At 44.1% G+C, this 12,449-nt stretch overlaps 4 non-coding genes and 1 pseudogene across 4 annotated transcripts; all 5 read right to left on the reverse strand.

Annotated features, from left to right (window-relative positions):
• Positions 1 to 785: 785 nt before the first annotated feature.
• Positions 786 to 977, reverse strand: LOC129267507 (U2 spliceosomal RNA). The gene has a single exon (XR_010294540.1). It is a non-coding gene; the product is annotated as a U2 spliceosomal RNA (small nuclear RNA).
• Positions 978 to 1,823: 846 nt separating this feature from the next.
• On the reverse strand, positions 1,824 to 2,002 carry LOC129267470 (U2 spliceosomal RNA; annotated as a pseudogene).
• An 847-nt stretch (positions 2,003 to 2,849) lies between these two features.
• Positions 2,850 to 3,034, reverse strand: LOC129267501 (U2 spliceosomal RNA). The gene has a single exon (XR_008585195.2). It is a non-coding gene; the product is annotated as a U2 spliceosomal RNA (small nuclear RNA).
• A 4,373-nt stretch (positions 3,035 to 7,407) lies between these two features.
• On the reverse strand, positions 7,408 to 7,599 carry LOC129267487 (U2 spliceosomal RNA). Its single transcript, XR_008585183.2, has one exon. It is a non-coding gene; the product is annotated as a U2 spliceosomal RNA (small nuclear RNA).
• An 843-nt stretch (positions 7,600 to 8,442) lies between these two features.
• On the reverse strand, positions 8,443 to 8,641 carry LOC129267499 (U2 spliceosomal RNA). Its single transcript, XR_008585193.2, has one exon. It is a non-coding gene; the product is annotated as a U2 spliceosomal RNA (small nuclear RNA).
• Between the last annotated feature and the right edge of the window lie 3,808 nt (positions 8,642 to 12,449).

Genomic DNA, 12,449 nt, shown 5'->3' on the forward strand with positions numbered 1-12,449 from the left:
AACGTTACCATTCTACAGAGTTTAACCGTATAACAACCTCAATATCTTTTAAAAGGACAATAGCTATCGGACGAAGATATTAAAACATTCCGGCGAGCTATTGTTTCTAACAAACCGGGGCAAAGACATTGACCAAACCTTGTTTATAGAAATGATATCAAGCATCAAAGGTTAAAAAGTGTCTCTTTTGTAAGAGTTTTCCCGACGACGTACATTGTCAGCCATGAACGGGGTAGATACGGGGTGAATGCCAATTTCATTCAAAATATTTTTTAATTTGATACAGCTGATTGACAAAAGTGTATGCATTCGATTCACCATCCAGCATAGATTCCAGAAAGGACAATCACAGAAATTCCTTCGTCCAAATTGGTAAGAAATATTACTTAACCTTTAAGAACTATTTGACTGGCGAAAGAATGCCCGCCTCTACTGAAAAAGCCGGTCGTTTTCGGGAAGTCCCCTGAAAATTGAGAAAAATCACCGGTGGAATCGATTACAAGCACGAGAAGCGTGTGACTTTCTCAGCAACTCCGCCGTCTACGACGAAGAGGTAATACAAATAGAAACAGTGAAACTGAGGTAGTGGATACGGAATTGTTTAATAATTTATTCAATTTCTTTTCGAGAAAGACAAATGGAAAATGGTTGAATACAATGTTCAATTTACAATGAAAGAAAGAGCTCCCCCCCCCCCCCCTAAAAGAAAGAAAAAAGTAAGAAAAACAGCGTAATGCAGGTGGAGGAAAAGTAACATTCTTTCTTTGGTATTTGATTAACCCCTTGAGGGGTGGGCCGATCCCGGAGGTACTGCAATACCGGGCCAACCCGTGGCCAGGACGGAGCAAGCCCCTTTTCCATGGCCTAAGTTCAAAAATCAGTTTAATATACAAGCGATTCGGTGAATCGCGTTTCAGATATTAAGCTGAAAAGAACAGATACTACACATGATCTTAGCCAAAAGGCCGAGAAGCGATACCGAGTTGCCGTTTTCGGAAAGATATATACAATAAATTACAATAAAGAAAAACAGTGAGGCAACGTTACCATTCTACAGAGTTTAACCGTATAACAACCTCAATATCTTTTAAAAGGACAATAGCTATCGGACGAAGATATTAAAACATTCCGGCGAGCTATTGTTTCTAACAAACCGGGGCAAAGACATTGACCAAACCTTGTTTATAGAAATGATATCAAGCATCAAAGGTTAAAAAGTGTCTCTTTTGTAAGAGTTTTCCCGACGACGTACATTGTCAGCCATGAACGGGGTAGATACGGGGTGAATGCCAATTTCATTCAAAAGATTTTTTAATTTGATACAGCTGATTGACAAAAGTGTATGCATTCGATTCACCATCCAGCATAGATTCCAGAAAGGACAATCACAGAAATTCCTTCGTCCAAATTGGTAAGAAATATTACTTAACCTTTAAGAACTATTTGACTGGCGAAAGAATGCCCGCCTCTACTGAAAAAGCCGGTCGTTTTCGGGAAGTCCCCTGAAAATTGAGAAAAATCACCGGTGGAATCGATTACAAGCACGAGAAGCGTGTGACTTTCTCAGCAACTCCGCCGTCTACGACGAAGAGGTAATACAAATAGAAACAGTGAAACTGAGGTAGTGGATACGGAATTGTTTAATAATTTATTCAATTTCTTTTCGAGAAAGACAAATGGAAAATGGTTGAATACAATGTTCAATTTACAATGAAAGAAAGAGCTCCCCCCCCCCCCCTAAAAGAAAGAAAAAAGTAAGAAAAACAGCGTAATGCAGGTGGAGGAAAAGTAACATTCTTTCTTTGGTATTTGATTAACCCCTTGAGGGGTGGGCCGATCCCGGAGGTACTGCAATACCGGGCCAACCCGTGGCCAGGACGGAGCAAGCCCCTATTCCATGGCCTAAGTTCAAAAATCAGTTTAATATACAAGCGAGTTTCAGATATTAAGCTGAAAAGAACAGATACTACACATGATCTTAGCCAAAAGGCCGAGAAGCGATACCGAGTTGCCGTTTTCGGAAAGATATATACAATAAATTACAATAAAGAAAAACAGTGAGGCAACGTTACCATTCTACAGAGTTTAACCGTATAACAACCTCAATATCTTTTAAAAGGACAATAGCTATCGGACGAAGATATTAAAACATTCCGGCGAGCTATTGTTTCTAACAAACCGGGGCAAAGACATTGACCAAACCTTGTTTATAGAAATGATATCAAGCATCAAAGGTTAAAAAGTGTCTCTTTTGTAAGAGTTTTCCCGACGACGTACATTGTCAGCCATGAACGGGGTAGATACGGGGTGAATGCCAATTTCATTCAAAATATTTTTTAATTTGATACAGCTGATTGACAAAAGTGTATGCATTCGATTCACCATCCAGCATAGATTCCAGAAAGGACAATCACAGAAATTCCTTCGTCCAAATTGGTAAGAAATATTACTTAACCTTTAAGAACTATTTGACTGGCGAAAGAATGCCCGCCTCTACTGAAAAAGCCGGTCGTTTTCGGGAAGTCCCCTGAAAATTGAGAAAAATCACCGGTGGAATCGATTACAAGCACGAGAAGCGTGTGACTTTCTCAGCAACTCCGCCGTCTACGACGAAGAGGTAATACAAATAGAAACAGTGAAACTGAGGTAGTGGATACGGAATTGTTTAATAATTTATTCAATTTCTTTTCGAGAAAGACAAATGGAAAATGGTTGAATACAATGTTCAATTTACAATGAAAGAAAGAGCTCCCCCCCCCCCCCCTAAAAGAAAGAAAAAAGTAAGAAAAACAGCGTAATGCAGGTGGAGGAAAAGTAACATTCTTTCTTTGGTATTTGATTAACCCCTTGAGGGGTGGGCCGATCCCGGAGGTACTGCAATACCGGGCCAACCCGTGGCCAGGACGGAGCAAGCCCCTATTCCATGGCCTAAGTTCAAAAATCAGTTTAATATACAAGCGATTCGGTGAATCGCGTTTCAGATATTAAGCTGAAAAGAACAGATTTATTAATCATATTAAAACTCAGAAAGAACAGTTTTACAAATCATATATGTTGATCCAACGGTATAGAGGTTACCGAGGGATGGAAATTATTGGGGGTAACATCAAGATATCATGTGGGACAATGCTTTGACAAAGCATTACGTTGTGAAAAGAAATTAATGTGTAAGGGGATTTGTTACATCATGCGCCTGTTGGTTAACAGGCATTTACGTAGGAACAAAAATATTTGGAAATGATAATGTATACAGAAATGATTATGAAACATAATGGATTGTAAATTATATTAAGTATTATTCATATTGGCGGTGACCGGTGACGTGTTCAACGTAGATATCCCGGCTGCCTTTGATGGCATCAAGGCAGCATAGACGCCTCATCAGGGCTCTGTATCGGCGAGAGATGCCGAGGCGGCCTAGGGTCCGTTCGTTGTCCCCGTGCCACGAACCAAGGGAGCCGATCACGAAAGCATGGACCTCGGCATCCATCCCACGGCTGGCCAGATCTTGACGTAGTGTCTCATACTTTTGGATTTTGGAGTTGGCAGCTGTGGAGAGGGCATCCGGACCATTGTCGAATGGGATGGTGATGTCGACAATGGTCACCTTGTCACCCTCCACCACTGTGATGTCGGGTCGCTCCCTTGGATTCGGGTCGCCGGGGACATGCTGGTCTTGGTATACGTCTCCGTAGTGGATTGCCTTCACCAGGCGTTCTTGAATGAGGTTGTGCCTCCGGCGGATCGGTACCATGTTGGGACGGCAGTGGTTGATGATATGGGGCAACGTCTCCAACTGGTGATCACACCTTCGGCACTTGGCATTTGCGTTTGGTTTCCACCGCCGGGCTGCAGCATTTGTTGGGAGGCAGTTCAGTCGAGCACGGTGGATGAACCGCCAGTCACAAAACCGGATGAAGCTCCCGGATGTCAGCCATGATGTTCCGTTGGCGTAACTGTCCAGGGAGAGTGATCTGGCTACCTTGCCCTGGTCGGGGAGGGACCGAAGCTTCTCAGCCAGCTCGCTGTGGTGGTCATAGCGGAGTCCTGATGTTACTTTCTTCGAGGGGATGGTACGGCCTCTACTCTCGACCTTGACATCGCCGCTTGAGGCTCCGACGATCCTTATCTTGAGGCGGCGGGATGCAGCCCTTGTACGTGACCAAAGAGATGATGCCTGGCCACTATTCCCTGAGTTTGCCAGAGGACCCTCACTGCTTCCGGACAAGAACTTGTCGATGCAGTCATCCGATGGTGCAGAATGGATCGTCCTGTGGACCACTGAGGTCAACTGTCCTAGAGCAACGGCTCTCACTGTGTCATCATCAGATGCCAGGATACGGACGGCTTGGGTTACGACAAGGATGTCGGCATCCACTCCAGGGTCAACAAAAGCCAAACCACCAGAATGCCGGGATGCGAAGATGAAGGCGTTGGATGATCTCACCGGAAGATGGCAGATCTTCTTCACGTGCTTGATAATGGCTGCTCGTAGGGGTTTCAAGTCGGACTTGAGGTATTCTGTGGCCCGCAAGGTATACTGAAGGATGGGTATCACAAAGGTCTTGATGGCATCTAGTTTCTGCCAAGGCGCCAGAAGGGAGGAAGAAATGGCCTCGATGTCTGACGACAGCTTCCTAGAGCTCTCCTGTAGACTTGTGAGTCTTGGGAGTCCAATGGGGACCCCAAGATAGCGGTAACGCTCCTCTTCAGTAAGGGATGGGACAGCAGCCCCTTGGATGTGGTGTGCAGACTGCCTAACATTGGTGCCACGCTTGCAATCAAGGGTGAGGGTTGCACACTTCTGAGGCTTGAACTGCATCTGAATGGTAGATGCAGAAGAGCCAGCAGTTTGAAGGAGGGATTTGAGGCCTTCAGTGTCTCGGCTGAGCAGCACCAGGTCATCAGCATAGGCCAGGATGGAGAGGTTCTTGCCCTGGACAGTCACTCCAAGATGGTTGTCTGATGCATTCTTCTTAACCGCCCTGATGATAAGTTCGATGGCCAGGTTGAAGAGAATTGGTGACATCGGGCAGCCTTGCTTTACCCCTGATCTGATGGGTACGGTGTCGGTCTGGCCCCCGGTCAGCGTGAACGAGGTTGACGCGCCATTGTAGGCATCCATGAGAAGGGTAACAAGCGAATCAGGGACACCCAGATTGGACAGGACGATCTTGATGACAGGATGAGGAATGCTTCCAAATGCATTCCTAAGGTCCAACCAACCGATGCAGATGGTCTTCTGGTTTCTCCTGCAGTCCTTCAGGGCAGCTGAGAGGAGGAAGGAGTGCTCGAAGCACCCCTCGCAGGGGCGAGCGGACTTCTGCTCGGGGCTGAGGTACTGGTTCTCACAGGCCCACTTGGTCAGCCGGTCCGCAAGCACAGCCATAAAGAGCTTGTAGAGACATGACTGTAGGGCGATGGGGCGGAAGTTGGCAGGATCCTCCGTGGGGCCAGCCTTGTGAAGTAGGATGGTAGATGCCATCTTCCAAGGAGCTGGGATCCGACTTTCAGCCAGGCATTTGTTGAAGATGGCCTCAGTGATGCGGAAGGACCCGTCCGCACGTCGAATGTGCCTGTACTCCAAGCGGTCCTTCCCGGGGGCAGAGTTTGTCATCCTTGACAGCCTTGCTCCGATCTCCTTCGCTGACGTGGGCAGAGATAAAGATGTCGCAGAGTCATCACCTTGAGGGACATCGAAGAGCGAGGATGCTAGGTTACCAACTGCTTCCTCGTCGACTTCTCTAGCAGAATACACCTCACGGAAGAAGTCCAAGACGTCTGACTCGGAACCAGAAAAGGAAGGTGATTTCTCCTTCAGTATGTGTCTGATGGCTCTTTTCTTGCTGGTACGATAGAGTTTCTGGATTCTACTTGCCTCACGGACATCAAAGGTTGGGCGATGCTGACCTCTTTGCTGTCTAGGAGGGTGGTCACCAGGTCTCTGCCTAACTTGCTGCTGGGGTCGAGCAAGATTGGGACGGGAAACAGCGACAGCATGGATGACAAATCGATCGCAGACTGTCTCAAACTCGGACCAATCTGATGCAGAGGATACAGCATCAACCCAGTGTTGAGCGTCAGACACAGGGTGCTCGGCGACTGAAGGAGGGAGTTCAGGTACAACGTCTGCTTCAGGTTGCATACGAGCCCTCTGGGTGACTGGGGTGTTAGTCTGTGTAGGAGGAGTCAGCTGCCTTGCAGCCCCTGGAGAAGAACTGGAGGCAGTGGCAGCGGGTGAGGGAGGAGTCAGAGCAGGGACAGGAGACGACTGTACCTGCGATGGAGGACCTTGAGACATCATCGTAACATCAGTTGGCAGAGATGATCCGAACTCCTCAACTGAGGGGCGGTTCTTGGGAGGAGACTCCCAGACGAAGGAAGGTATCTCGTCAGGATTCGAGGCGAGCTCCGCCCAGGAAGTGTTGGGCAGAGGTGGAGGAGAACGAGCCATGCTAGCTCCGGCTTGGGAAGAGGCAACACCAGGAATCGCCTGGGGCTCGGGTACAGATGGTTGAGATCGCTCCTTCTTGTGGACCTGCCAATGGTTCGCAGCCCTTCGTGCTGAGTCGAACTCGGACCGGCATGACGAACACCGAAAGGCATAGGCGAAGGTGGTAGCTGGATGATGCCTGGTCTGGTGTCGCTTGAGGGTCTGCTGGTTGAAAAAGTTCTCCGAGCATGCCGAACATTTCCACCGTGAAGGCAAGGGGTAGTCAAAAACCTCCGTGATGGAAGCCGGCGCAGCACCTTCAGGATCCGCAGAGGCAGCTCGATGAAGCCTGGCCATGTGGCGGCGGAGTCCACTGGAGGTGGCGAAGGAAGATCCACACACCTGGCACTCGTTGGCGGCAGTCTGCTGGTCGGTGGTGGAAGCCTCGCTGGCAGGAACCTGGTTTCTGGAGCTTGGTTGGCGAGAACTCCTTTCGCGGGAAACTCGAAGGCGAGAACTGGTAACCCGGATGTCAGAACCCTGATGGAGGGCGGGTGGCTCAGCACCCTGGTGATCGCTTCCCTCTCTTCGGCAAGACATGATAGTAGATTAAGCTGAAAAGAACTGAAAAAGCCGGTCGTTTTCGGGAAGTCCCCTGAAAATTGAGAAAAATCACCGGTGGAATCGATTACAAGCACGAGAAGCGTGTGACTTTCTCAGCAACTCCGCCGTCTACGACGAAGAGGTAATACAAATAGAAACAGTGAAACTGAGGTAGTGGATACGGAATTGTTTAATAATTTATTCAATTTCTTTTCGAGAAAGACAAATGGAAAATGGTTGAATACAATGTTCAATTTACAATGAAAGAAAGAGCTCCCCCCCCCCCTAAAAGAAAGAAAAAAGTAAGAAAAACAGCGTAATGCAGGTGGAGGAAAAGTAACATTCTTTCTTTGGTATTTGATTAACCCCTTGAGGGGTGGGCCGATCCCGGAGGTACTGCAATACCGGGCCAACCCGTGGCCAGGACGGAGCAAGCCCCTATTCCATGGCCTAAGTTCAAAAATCAGTTTAATATACAAGCGATTCGGTGAATCGCGTTTCAGATATTAAGCTGAAAAGAACAGATACTACACATGATCTTAGCCAAAAGGCCGAGAAGCGATACCGAGTTGCCGTTTTCGGAAAGATATATACAATAAATTACAATAAAGAAAAACAGTGAGGCAACGTTACCATTCTACAGAGTTTAACCGTATAACAACCTCAATATCTTTTAAAAGGACAATAGCTATCGGACGAAGATATTAAAACATTCCGGCGAGCTATTGTTTCTAACAAACCGGGGCAAAGACATTGACCAAACCTTGTTTATAGAAATGATATCAAGCATCAAAGGTTAAAAAGTGTCTCTTTTGTAAGAGTTTTCCCGACGACGTACATTGTCAGCCATGAACGGGGTAGATACGGGGTGAATGCCAATTTCATTCAAAATATTTTTTAATTTGATACAGCTGATTGACAAAAGTGTATGCATTCGATTCACCATCCAGCATAGATTCCAGAAAGGACAATCACAGAAATTCCTTCGTCCAAATTGGTAAGAAATATTACTTAACCTTTAAGAACTATTTGACTGGCGAAAGAATGCCCGCCTCTACTGAAAAAGCCGGTCGTTTTCGGGAAGTCCCCTGAAAATTGAGAAAAATCACCGGTGGAATCGATTACAAGCACGAGAAGCGTGTGACTTTCTCAGCAACTCCGCCGTCTACGACGAAGAGGTAATACAAATAGAAACAGTGAAACTGAGGTAGTGGATACGGAATTGTTTAATAATTTATTCAATTTCTTTTCGAGAAAGACAAATGGAAAATGGTTGAATACAATGTTCAATTTACAATGAAAGAAAGAGCTCCCCCCCCCCTAAAAGAAAGAAAAAAGTAAGAAAAACAGCGTAATGCAGGTGGAGGAAAAGTAACATTCTTTCTTTGGTATTTGATTAACCCCTTGAGGGGTGGGCCGATCCCGGAGGTACTGCAATACCGGGCCAACCCGTGGCCAGGACGGAGCAAGCCCCTATTCCATGGCCTAAGTTCAAAAATCAGTTTAATATACAAGCGATTCGGTGAATCGCGTTTCAGATATTAAGCTGAAAAGAACAGATACTTTTATTTCAATTTTATTAGGACCCACAGTCCAAAAATCAAATATCAACATATTTACAATGTAAAAATAGCATATATAATATAATATAATACTGAACATCAAGGTAACACGAAGAAAGGAATTACATGACTGAATATAAACATTGTGACTTACAAAGGATATGAAATAAAAACAGATCTGAAATTGAAGACTAAGAGCAACTATGTGAGAGACCTCGACTGCTACAGCGAGGCGAAAGGTATAAACACCATATGCACTTTGCATGTACCTTAACTTTTATGACCTAAGCTCGTGAAAATGATGCAGGAATGTATGACTAAGATGTGTGAAATAGCAAACAATATGAACTATATAATGACGGTCTGAAATATGCCAAAACATATCTAACAACGAATGGTAATGATAATTGTAATGAAAGATCTGAACTAAAATATTGTAATGTGAAGACTAAACGTATTATTATCAACTATCCATAAACTATTACACAAAACGCTTACTAAGTGGACGAAACACATCTAACATGGAATGAAAGCGATAATAATGATACTAATACTATATTCTAGATACAAAATAACAGTTGGAATATCTAATTATGAGCATCTAAACTAAAATGAATAAAATATCAGTATTTAAAACACATAGTGTTATAAAAGTATTCTGCAATAACTCATTACCTAGCATATTGGGTTCATCCTACCTAGTTGTATATACTTATGCTAATATCATTAATTATGGTAACTTTAATTTAACTTCTTTCCCTTTAACTGTACAAAAAGAAGTTCCACGTGTCCACGTGTCCTCAAACTTATCAGCTGGCCATCTATTGAAATCGGCCGTCAAACGAACCCGAATCTCTTCTTTTATATTACTAATTGTAGAATCATCTGAGATGCGACTTTTCTCAAAAATGAACAAACATCGACGATTCCAAATTGCTTTCCTAGTGACTACGTAAATAAACCATACCCTGCTCCATAATCTGCAGTCATTGATAGGAGTAGGGATTCCATACAAAAACATACTTTTATTCAAAGGTATATTAGAGGCTGTTCTCACTACGTTCCTAAAACTGGTTTACTGGAAACTAGTTTAGTGGAAACTAGTTTAACGCGTAGTGAGAACGGTCGAAGCGGTCTTGGAAGCGATCTTCCAAACCAGTTTGGAAAACCACCTCGCGATGTAGTTTTCAAGATCGCTTTGCCTCGTTAAACTGGTTTTAGCGTAAGTGAGGACACAACCGTTCTTCGGGAAGCGATCTTCGCACATTTTGAGTGCGCTACTCCACACCACAGGTGTAGAATGCCTATGCTGCGGTTTCGAATTTCGCGCGAAACGTGTCACCCCTCTGAGAGCATTTCCATAGCAACAAGAGCGCTTTGCGTGAAGTGATTTTGAAAACCACTTTCGTGTGATCAAGTGAGAACGCTAGCAAAGCGATCTTCCAAAGTGGTTTCCTGAATCGGTTTCCAGTAAACTAGTTTTAGAAAGCGTAATGAGAACGGCCTCTTAGACCCTAATAGCCTCTTTGTTACCTCACACACCCAACAAATAATCTGATACACTGATTGACAACCCCAAAACACGTGTTCAATGTTTTCAATATTTGTGCAGTAAGGGCATACCCCATCACTAATACCCCAACGGGATAATTTATCTCTAGTATACAATGCCCCGTGCACGGTGTTCCAACTAAAAGACTTTAACGTGTTACAAAGTAAAGGCTGATGAACCAAACTCCAGATCGAGGACCAATCCCAGGAGGGGTTAACGACCTCCACGCGCGGAGCGTGATTCACCGACAGTAGATTTACGATGCGGTCCAATCTCGCACAGCTGTTTGTGAAGTCATGTTTACGATCTAAGAGGGTCGAAATCACAGACCACGCTTGAGAGTAGCTCGCCGACATAACATCACAATGCGGACCCAGATTGGACCACAACTGTGGAGAAATCCTCCTCAGTTTATACCCCAAGAAATAACGTGTGAACATAAAATTATGTGAACTATCACTATCGCCATCATCTAGCTGTTGTAATATATCTCGTATGAACAGTGCCTGATTTTTCTCAGTCAACTTGTGAAGCCCGAGTCCCCCCTTGTCTGTGGTCAGAGTTAAGGTTTCTCGGGATACAAGCTCTGTCTTTTTTCCCCAAATAAACTTAAAGACACTTTTAAGGATTTCCATGTAAACTTCCTCACCTGGGAGGTATACACGTGTTGCATAATAGAATAACGGATAAACACAAACATTTACCACTGTAACTTTTCCTAGCAAAGTAAGCCCACGATTTTCCCAAGTTTTAAGTTTCGCTATGGCTTTCGCACACAGCGACTTCCAAAAGGATCGAATACAGTTCACTGTTCCATAACAAATTCCATTTATCATAATCTTATCTTCTACCCAATTAATATCTCCTTTTAATTTCCGCCCTACAAAGGCTCCTAACTTCAATCCATGGGTTTTCCTAAGATTCAAAGACGCACCTGTTGCCCTTTCGAAAAGAGTAAAGGATCTAAAATAATTGACAATATCAGTCTGTGACGTAGCCACACACGTGGCATCATCAGCATACTGTAAAAGTTTGACAGAAACTCCCTTCCCTCCGGGAATATGAAAGCCCATTATATCTCTCCTTGACATAATAAATCGAGCTAATGGCTCTATAAACAATACATACAAGGCCGGTGATAATGGGCACCCTTGTCTTACACCCCGCCCAATTATCACCTCTTCACTGAATTGACCGTTGACAAGAACGCGACTTCTAATACCAGTATATAAAATTTTCACCCAAGAAATAAAACGGTCACCGAACTTTAACTTTGACAGGACTTTAAACATAAACTCCCAGTCTACTTTATCAAAGGCTTTGTGCTGGTCAATAGAAATGAGTGCGCACGAATTCCCTTTTAGCTTCGAATAGTCTACAATATCACGTAATAAACATAAATTCTGGTGAATTGATCTACCAGGTACAGAACACGTTTGGTGACTATTTACTACATCACCCATTACATTAGACAATCTTAACTGCAATATTTTAGATATTATTTTATAATCAACAGTCAGCAGACTTATGGGTCTTCGATTTGCAGGGTCCAAAAGATCCCCTTTCTTTGGCAAAAGAGTAATAACCGCTGTACGCTGTGTCTGTGACATTAACTTATTCATGAAAATTTCATTATATACACTAAGTAAATCATTACCAATAATATCAAAGAAACGAACATAGAATTCTACTGACAGACCATCAATACCTGGAGATTTGTTCTTAGGCATTAAAGCAAGTGCATTTCTTATTTCATGCAAACTAATGGCCTTATCCATAGACTTAGATTTATCTTCCTCAATACATCCTGATAGTGAATTTATAAACATATCTTGTAGTTGAGCATCGTTTGTGGTAACCGGTGTATACAGTTTGGTGTAAAATTCATGGAAGACCGTGATTATACCATCTCCCGAAACAATGCCACCTTGTGAGTTCCTCACTTCTCTTATCGCTTTCGCCTCGGCGTTAGCCCTCTCTATTCTATTAAAGTACCCCCCTGGCCGCTCCCTATTATCAAGATACTTCTCTCTTGACCGAACAAATGCCCCCCTATTTTCTTCCCTGAGTAAATTTATCACTTCATCTTTATTTCCTGTCATGCACTTGTTCTGCAAGGCTTCTAGACGTAGACGTCTTTCCCTTGCTCGCCGAACCCCATGTGAAATTGATAACTCTTTTATACGCTTCTTTATATCTTCCCACCAGTCTGTTAAAGATGTAAAACCTGGTTTCAAAGTCTGCCACATACCATAATAAAACTCCAAATCATTGACAAACATATCATCATTACACATGG

This window comes from Lytechinus pictus, chromosome 8 (genome assembly GCF_037042905.1).
Source record: "Lytechinus pictus isolate F3 Inbred chromosome 8, Lp3.0, whole genome shotgun sequence".
Taxonomy (NCBI): Eukaryota; Metazoa; Echinodermata; class Echinoidea; order Temnopleuroida; family Toxopneustidae; genus Lytechinus; species Lytechinus pictus.